Consider the following 8,699-nt stretch of genomic DNA (forward strand, 5'->3'; position numbering starts at 1 on the left):
ATCTTAGATTTTACAATAGTGATGTTATCTATAGGAGTAATTGGGGAGATTACAAATCTTGTGCCCTCTGGCTACATGACTTCTGAACCATAATTTTAACTTTGTAGCTAGTTTGTTAGTTTTTCAAAGGCAGTTTTAGTCCCTGAACAAGGAGATTGTTAGTTTTGGGAAAGGGCTATTTTCATCTTTGTTTTAAACCAAGCTTGTCCAACCCTTGACCCATGGGCTGCATATAGTCTAGGACAGCTTTGAATGTGGTCCAACACAAATTCATAAACTTTCTTAAAATATTGAGGAGATTTTTTGCGATTTTTTTTAAGCTCGTGAGCTATCATTAGTGTTAGTGTATTTTATGTGTGGTCCAAGACAATTCTTCCTCTTCCAATATGACCCAGGGAAGCCAAAAGATTGGACACCCCTCTTTCAAACTATAAATTCCTCTCATAGTTAGTTTGGCCTATGCCCGGAAATGAACAAGGGCGGCTTGGAGGTTAGAAGCAAAATGGAGTCAGTTAGGTCAGACTTTTTTTCACTATCATACTTTTTCTATGTCAGATTTATCTCACTTGTAGTTTTTGCAAAGGTAGTTTCAAAGCCACTAAGCTTGTGGTAATTTCCTACTGCAATAGAAAACTAATGCATTAGGTAACCTTCTTTTTGTTTTCCCTCTGATTGCTTGCTCTGGAGTAAGCTAGCTGCCATGTTGAATTTTTCATTTTGTTGCTGAGCAATCAATGGGCTCACTGCCTGACGTGCATAGAGGCCAATACTGTGGCACTGGTTTTTGAGAAATGTTTTGTTTTTGTTTTTGTTTTGTTTTGTTTTTGAGCCAGAGTCTTGCTCTGTTGCATAGGCTGGAATGCAGTGGCACGATCTCGGCTCACTGCAACCTCTGCCTCCCAGTTTCAAGCGATCCTCCTGCCTCAGCCCCCCTAGTAGCTGGGATTATGGGCACGTGCCACCATGCCCAGCTAATTTTTGTATTTTTAGTAGAGATGGGGTTTCGCCATGTTGCCCAGGTGGTCTCGAAGTCCTGACCTCAGGTGATTCACCTGCCTCAGCCTCCTAAAGTGCTGGGATTACAGGCACGAGCCACTGCGCCCAGCTGAGAAAAGTTTTACTGTGAGTCAACTGGCAAGGAAATAGGAGGAAATGCTCAACTATGTCTCCCCAAGCTGGGATCTGGGTCATGTTTTATAAGCATAGAGTAATGAGGTATTATCTGATTGGATCTTGCAATAAGGTGATGCCAGAAGGCATGATCTGACTGGATCCTGGCATGGGGTGATGCCAGAGTTTGATCTGATTGGATCCTGGATCAAACTATGTGGTGTCCACTTAGTTCCGTCTCTGCTCCTTGGTCTGAGCCTTAGATTCCCCCTATTGTAGCATGCTTGCTTCATCTGGGCATACTCAGGTTACATAACCTTCAACCTGGGGAGTCCATAGCAACTGAAAACTCACAACTTTGTTATATAGAAGTTGAGCCAGATTGGCTGGGCATGGTGGCTCACACCTGTAATCCCAGCACTTTGGGAGAGCGAGGCAGGCGGATCATTTGAGGTCAGGAGTTGGAGACCAGCCTGGCCAACATGGTGAAACCCCATCTCTACTAAAAATACAAAAATTAGCTGGGCGTGGTGGCACGCATCTGTAATCCCAGCTACTTGGGAGGTGGAGACAGGAAAATCGATTGAGCCTGGGAGGTGGAGGTTACAGTAAACCAAGATCGTGCCATTGCACTCCAGCCTGGGAGACAGAGTGAGACTCTGTCTCAAAAAAAAAGTTGAGCCAGATTGATACGATGTGGTTCCAAGTTCAGATACTGTATTTTTTACCACTAGAAGTTCCATTTGGTTCTTTTTTCTACCTTCTTTCCTCATTTAGTCATATTTTTCTTTAAATATAGTTATAATAACTGTTTCATCATTCTTATCTGCTAATTCCATAATCTCTGTCATTTCTGGGTCCATGTCTATCACCTGATTTTTCTCTTGGTTTTCTCCCGTGCTTCTTGGTATAAATAGTAATTTTTTATTGGATCCCAGGATGTCACATTGCTTTTTCTTTTCTTTTTCTTTTTTTTTTTTTTTTGAGATAGAGTCTCGCTCTGTGTCCCATGCTGAAGTACAGTGGCACCATCTTGGCTCACTGCAATCTCCACCTCCCAGGTTCAAGCAATTCTTCTGCCTTAGCCTCCCCAGTAGCTGGGACTACAGGTGCTCGCCCCCACGCCCAGCTAATTTTTGTATTTTTAGTAGAGATGAGGTTTCACCATGTTGGCCAGGCCTGGTCTCGAACTCTTGACTTCATGCGATCTGCCTGCCGTGGCCTCCCAAAGTGCTGGAATTACACGCGTGAGCCACCATGCCTGGGCTTTTTCTGTTGTTGTTGTTGTTGTTTTTGAGACAGAGTCTTGATCTGTCACCCAGGCTGGAACACAGTGGCTTGATCTCAGCTCACTGTAACCTCCACCTTCTGGGTTCAAGCAATTCTTCTGCCTCAGCCTCCTGAGTAGCTGGGATTACAGGTATGGGCCACCATGCCTGGCTAATATGGATGTCACATTGTTGAATGTCTGCATTTTGTAGTCTTCCCTTAAAGAGTATAGGTCTTTGTTGTACCAGGTTGTTAACTTATTTTTGGATTAGTTTGATGTTTTTGAAGCTAGTTTTTAAGCTTCGTTAAGCAGTTCTAGCGTGTACTTTAGATCTAGTTTAGACCTTTTAGTAAGGTTTATCTCTGCTGCAATTTCTCCTGAACATCTTGGGAGGTCACTAAGTTATTTCGACTCCAGTTGGTCATAATTTGAATGTTTCCTAGCTCTGGGAATTGTTCAGTTACATTTCTTCAATTGTTCTTTGCTCAGTCTCCTGGAACTTAGCTCTACTTACAGCTTAATATTCATTAAAGACTCAAGATCCTATGCAAATTTCTGAAGGTTTTTGCATACCTTCTTCCTTTTTGGAATTTTGCACAGCAACTTCCAGCTGCCTCAGGTTCCATGAACTCCAATCTGTGTATCCTCAGCGAGATTGCCATGTTCTGATTTTATGATCCAGATTGCACCCCTAGGCAAAAAGCTAGGAAAATTGCAGGATTTACCTCATTTGTTTTCTTTCTCTCAATGATGTCAGTTCTGCACTGCCAGTTGTCCAGCGTCTGAAAACAGCTGTTCTGTATGTTTTGTCTAGTTTCCTAGGTGTGTATGGCAGAAGGGTTAATCTGGTCCCTTTTAACTCCAACATGATTAGAAACAAAAGTCCTCTGTTTCACTGAAATTTGATTAGCATGTCAGTCTTTGAGCAACTGATCAACCTTACAAAATGGAGTTTGAAAAAAAAAGAAAAAGAAAAAAGAAAGGCTGGACGCAGTGGCTCACACCTGTAATCCCAGCACTTTGGGAGGCCGAGCAAGTGGATCACGAGGTCAGGAGTTTGAGACTAGCCTGATCAACATGGTGAAACCCCGTCTCTACTAAAAATACAAAAATTAGCTGGGCGTGGTGGTGGTCGCCTGTAATCCCAGCTACTCAGAAGGCTGAGGCAGGAGAATTGCTTGAACCTGGGAGGTGGAGGTTGCAGTGAGCTGAGATCGTGCTATTGCACTCCAGCCTGGGTGACAGAGCGAATCTCCGTCTCGAAAAAGAGAAAAAAAGCAGCAAAAGAAGAACTTCAACGTAGAATTTTGGAATAATGGTCCAGGCGCGGTGGCACATGCCTGTGATCCCAGCAGTTTGGGAGGCTGAGGAAGGTGGATCACTTGAGGCCAGGAGTTTGAGACCAGCTTGGGCAACATGGCAAAACCCTTTCTCTACTAAAAATACAACAATTAGCTGGACATGGTGGCACGGGCCTGTAGTCCCAGCTATTTGGGAGGCTGAGGCAGGAGAATCACTTGAACCTGGGAGGCGGGGGTTGCAGTGAGCTGAGATGGTGCCACTGCACTTCAGCCTGGATGACAAGAGCAAGACGGTTCAAAAAAATTTTTTTTTTCAGAATAACAAGTTTTTTTTTTTTTTTTTTTTGAGACAAGGCCTTGCATTGTCACCCAGACTGGAGTACAGTGGTATGATCACGGCTCTCTGCAGCCTTGACCTCCTGGGCTCAAGTGATCCTCCCACCTCAGCCTCCCAAGTAGCCGAGAATACAGGTGTGCACCACTACACCTGGCTAAATTTAAAAAAGACGTTTTGGAAAGGTGGTGTCTAACTATGTTTCCCATGGTGGTCTCGACTTCTGGGCTCAAGCAATCCTCCCACACTGGCCTCTCAAAGTGCTGGATTACAGGAGTGAGCTTCTACGCCCAGCCAAATAATAAACTTTGAAAGAATAAAATTCTATGCACCATGGTTATGGATGAATTTATTAAATGGCCCTGAGGTGCCTTTTATTTATTTTTATTTTATGTTTTGAGACAGGAACTCACTCTGTTGCCCAGGCAGGAATGCAGTGGTGTGATCATGATTCACTGCAGCCTCCACCTCCCCAGGCTCAGGTGATTCTCCCACCTTAGCCTCTTGAGCAGCTGGGACATTAGGCAACATGCCACTATGTCTGGCTAATTTTTGTATTTTTGTAGAGATGGGGTTTTGATATGTTGCCCATGCTGGTCTCGAATTCTTGGGCTCAAGCAATTGAACTGCATGATTTTAAAAATACTAACAGTGGACTGTCTGAGCTCAGGAGTTCAAGACCAGCCTAGGCAACACGATGAAACCCCATCTCTACTAAAATACAAAAAAATTAGCTGGACATGGCGGCATGTGCCTGTCATCCCAGCTACTTGGGAGGCTGAGACAGGAGAGTTGCTTGAACCCAGGAGGTGGAAGTTGCAGTGAGCTGAGATTGAGCCACTGCACTCCAGCCTGGGTGACAGAGCGAGACTCTGTCTCAAGAACAAAAACAAAAAACTAACAGCTTCTATTTTCTGTTCTTTTTTTTTTTTGAGACAGAGTTTTGCTGTCGCCTATGCTGGAGTGCAGTGGTGCGATCTTGGCTCACTGCAACCTCTGCCTCCCTGGTTCAGGCAGTTCTTGTGCTTCAGCCTCCCGAGTAGCTGCACAGCACCACACCGGCTAATTTTTGTATTTTTAGTAGAGACGAGGGTTTCACCAAGTTGGCCAGGATGGTCTCCAATTCCTCACCTCAAGAGATCCGCCCACCTCGGCCTCCCAAAGTGCTGGGATTACAGGCGTGGAGTCATCATGTCCACCCAAACAGCTTCTAAAATGGGACATTTAGTAGTGATTACTCCTTGGTTGTTTGGAGATTGTGACACTGTAAGTAAAAAGACCAGCCTTCTATTTAAGTGTCCTTTTCATACAGGAAAGATGAGAAGGTTGTTTCTCAGCAGTCACTATTTTTAGAATTTGAACTTTGGGAACACAATGATGGTTCTTCAAGGCAGATAATCCCAGTCTCTTCTTTTCCAAGGAGGCTGAGGTGCACTCTTCTACAATTTCTGTATAAACCATACATAGCTTCAAGATGCCTTTAGTGTGGTAGGTCATACAAAGATAATTGAAAAGTTGAGTCTCATTATGCCAAATCTCCTCTCTCAAAGGTTTCTCCTAGAACTAGTTCTTTTAGGAAATGAGATCTGTCTTCTTGTAGAAATATGGGCAAAGGAGGAACTAAAAGGTTAGTACAAAAATCAAGTCGGGATTTGCCCTGGAATTAAAAATATCAAAATATTTAAAGCTCAGGACCTCTTCCATGTACATCACATTAAAAAAACTTTTTATTTGGAAATAATTTCAAGCTTACAGAAAAGTTGCAAAAACAAGAATAGTACAAAGAACACTTGCATATACCCTTTATTCAGATTCACCTATTAACATCTGCTCAATTTGCTTTATTGTTTGCATTCTCTCTCCCTCTCCCCCACCTCTCTCTTTCTCTAAAACCTAGCCTCAAATGTAACAGTGTCACTTCTGCTGCATTCCATCATTGAAGCAGTCATACGGTTCTGCCCACGCTCAAGGGATGGGAAATAATCTCCAGAAATATGTGTGTGTGTGCATATTTCTTTTTTTTTCTTTTTTTTTTGAGGCAGGGTCTGGCCCTGTCACCCAGGCTGGAGTGCAGTGGTGTGATTGCGGCTCACTGCGGCCTTGACTTCCCAAGCTCAAGCAATCCTCTTACTTCAGCTGCCCAAGTAGCTGGGACCCATGGTGTGTGTGCCACCATGCCTGGTTAATTTTTTAAGTTTTTGTAGAAACAGAGTCTCACTATGTTACCCAGGTTGGTCTTGAACTCCTGGGCTCAATCAATACTCCCGTCTTGGCCTCCCAAAGTGCTGGGATTACAGGTGGGAGCCACTGCTCCTGGCCCATGTTTCTATCTGTATATAGTCTTCAAATATATGTGTGTGAAAAAAATATAGTTTGTTTGTCCCTGTACCATTTAAAAGTATGTTCAATACATCATGACCCCCTTCCCTTAAATAAACTCAGTGTATACTAAGAGCAGGTATTCAAGTCAAAAGGCACTGTATTCGAGGATCCACACCTGAGGAGCCTTAGTCCCCCTGGACCTGATCTAGATGATGAGATCCTAGACCTCAAGGCGGTTTTAGAAGTGGTGTATGCATCTTACAAGTGGGAGGAATCTAAATTGTAACCCGAGGGCAGACTGTGGCATGACAACATTTCTGGAGATTATTTCGCCTCCCCTTAAACCTGGGCAGAACTTTGTGGCTACTTCAATGACTAAAATGCAGCAGAAGTGATACTGCATTTACATCTGAGGCTAGGTCATAAAAGAGTTACAGCTTGGCTGGGCATGGTGGCTCATGCCTGTAATCCCAGCACTTTGGGAGGCCGAGGCTGGCAGATCACGAGGTCAAGAGATCGAGACCATCCTGGTCAACATGGTGAAGTGCTGTCTCTACTAAAATACAAAAATTAACCGGGCATGGTGGGGCGCACCTGTAGTCCCAGCTACTCGGGAGGCTGAGGCATGAGAATTGCTTGAACCCGGGAGGTGGAGGTTGCAGTGATCCAAGAGTGTGCCACTGCACTCCAGCCTGGCAACAGAGTGAGACTCCATCTCAAAAAAGAAAAAAAAAAAAAAAAAAAAAAAGAGGTACAGCTTACCAGCCCACTACACCAGCCCCCTTTTCTCTCCTCCTTTCTTTTCAGGATGCTCACCTTTGGAACCTAACCACAGTGTTATGAGGAAAGAGGAAGCACAGTGGGCTTAGCTGTTTTCACTGATGGCTCCAGCTAAGGCCTTAGCTGACAACCAGCATCAACTGGCAGACGTGATTGAGGAAGCCTTCAGAGGATTCCAGTCCCTAGCTTTCAGCCCACTGCGGCTGACACTAAATGGAGTACAGATTAGCTCTCCCCACTGAGCTTTGCTCATTGCAGTTTCTTAAGCAAAATAAATGTCATTGTTTTATGCTACTCAGTGTTTGCAGTAATTTCTTCTTCTTCTTTTTTTTTTTTTTCTGAGACAGAGTTTTGCTCTTGTTGCCCAGGCTGGAGTGCAATGGTGAGATTTCAGCTCACCATGACCTCTACCTCCTGGGTTCAAGCAATTCTCCTGCCTCAACCTCCTGAGTAGCTGGGATTACAGGCGTGCACCACCACGCCTGGCTAATTTTGTATTTTTTTTAGTAGAGACGGGGTTTTTCCATGTTGGTCAGGCTGATCTCGAACTCCCGACCTCAGGTGATCCACCCCCCTCGGCCTCCCAAAGTGCTGGGATTACAGGTGTGAGCCACCGAGCCTGGCCGGGGTGTTTGCAATAATTTTTTATGAAGCAATGACAACCCAGAATTACAGTAGCGCAGGTATACTCATGTAAGCAAAGTGATGCATACTGTGCTGGAACGTAATTCTGATTACTAATTTAGCATTTCAGAAGAATAACTGATCAATAAGGACCAGGCACAGTGGCTCATGCCTGTAATCCCAGAACTTTGGGAGGCCAAAGAGGTAGGATCACTTGAGCCAAGTTCAAAGTCAGTCTGGGCAATGTAGTGAAGCCCTGTCTCTACAAAAAAATAAACAAATTAGCCGGGTGTGGTGGTGTGTGCCTGTGGTCCCAGCTACTCGGGAGGCTGAGGTGGGAGAATCACTTGAGCCTGGGAGATTGAGGCTGTATTGAGCCATGATTGCACGGCCCAAACTTTTGTGCACATTAGTAGATAATATAGCAGATGGGCAACAGAGTGAGACCCTGTATTAAAAAAAAAAAAAAAAAGATAAATGAGGGATAGAATATTGAGGATGGAGAAAATACTGTTCCCCTACCAGGCTTTCTCTTTTGAGGGGACAACCACTAGAATGAAAGATCCTTATATTAGTGTTTGTACAATGCAAAATTGGGTGCAGCTAATAAATGCACACAGTGACCTATTAACTAGAATTTCACTTTGTCCACCTTTGTTTTCATTTCACTCAGACAAAAACTAGAATATCTGGGATAAGTTAGCACCCTTTTCCAGAAAGGTTGCCCATGAGGCTAGCACACAGTCTGAGCTACTACAATAGTTAGGGGAGAGTTTGTCTCAGAGGGGGAAATTTGAACCCTTTCTCTATGGATTTTCTGGGGACAACTTTGTATTTACTGGCTGCTCCCTTAGATTTTTGCATGAATTGATTTGTTTGTTAATATTATCTACTAATGTGCACAAAGTTTGGGCCCCAATAATCTCTGAGTGACATCCAGGCTGAAGTTCATGCATAG

The sequence above is a fragment of the Trachypithecus francoisi genome, unplaced genomic scaffold, assembly GCF_009764315.1.
Source record: "Trachypithecus francoisi isolate TF-2019V2 unplaced genomic scaffold, Tfra_2.0 Lachesis_group20, whole genome shotgun sequence".
Taxonomy (NCBI): domain Eukaryota; kingdom Metazoa; phylum Chordata; class Mammalia; order Primates; family Cercopithecidae; genus Trachypithecus; species Trachypithecus francoisi.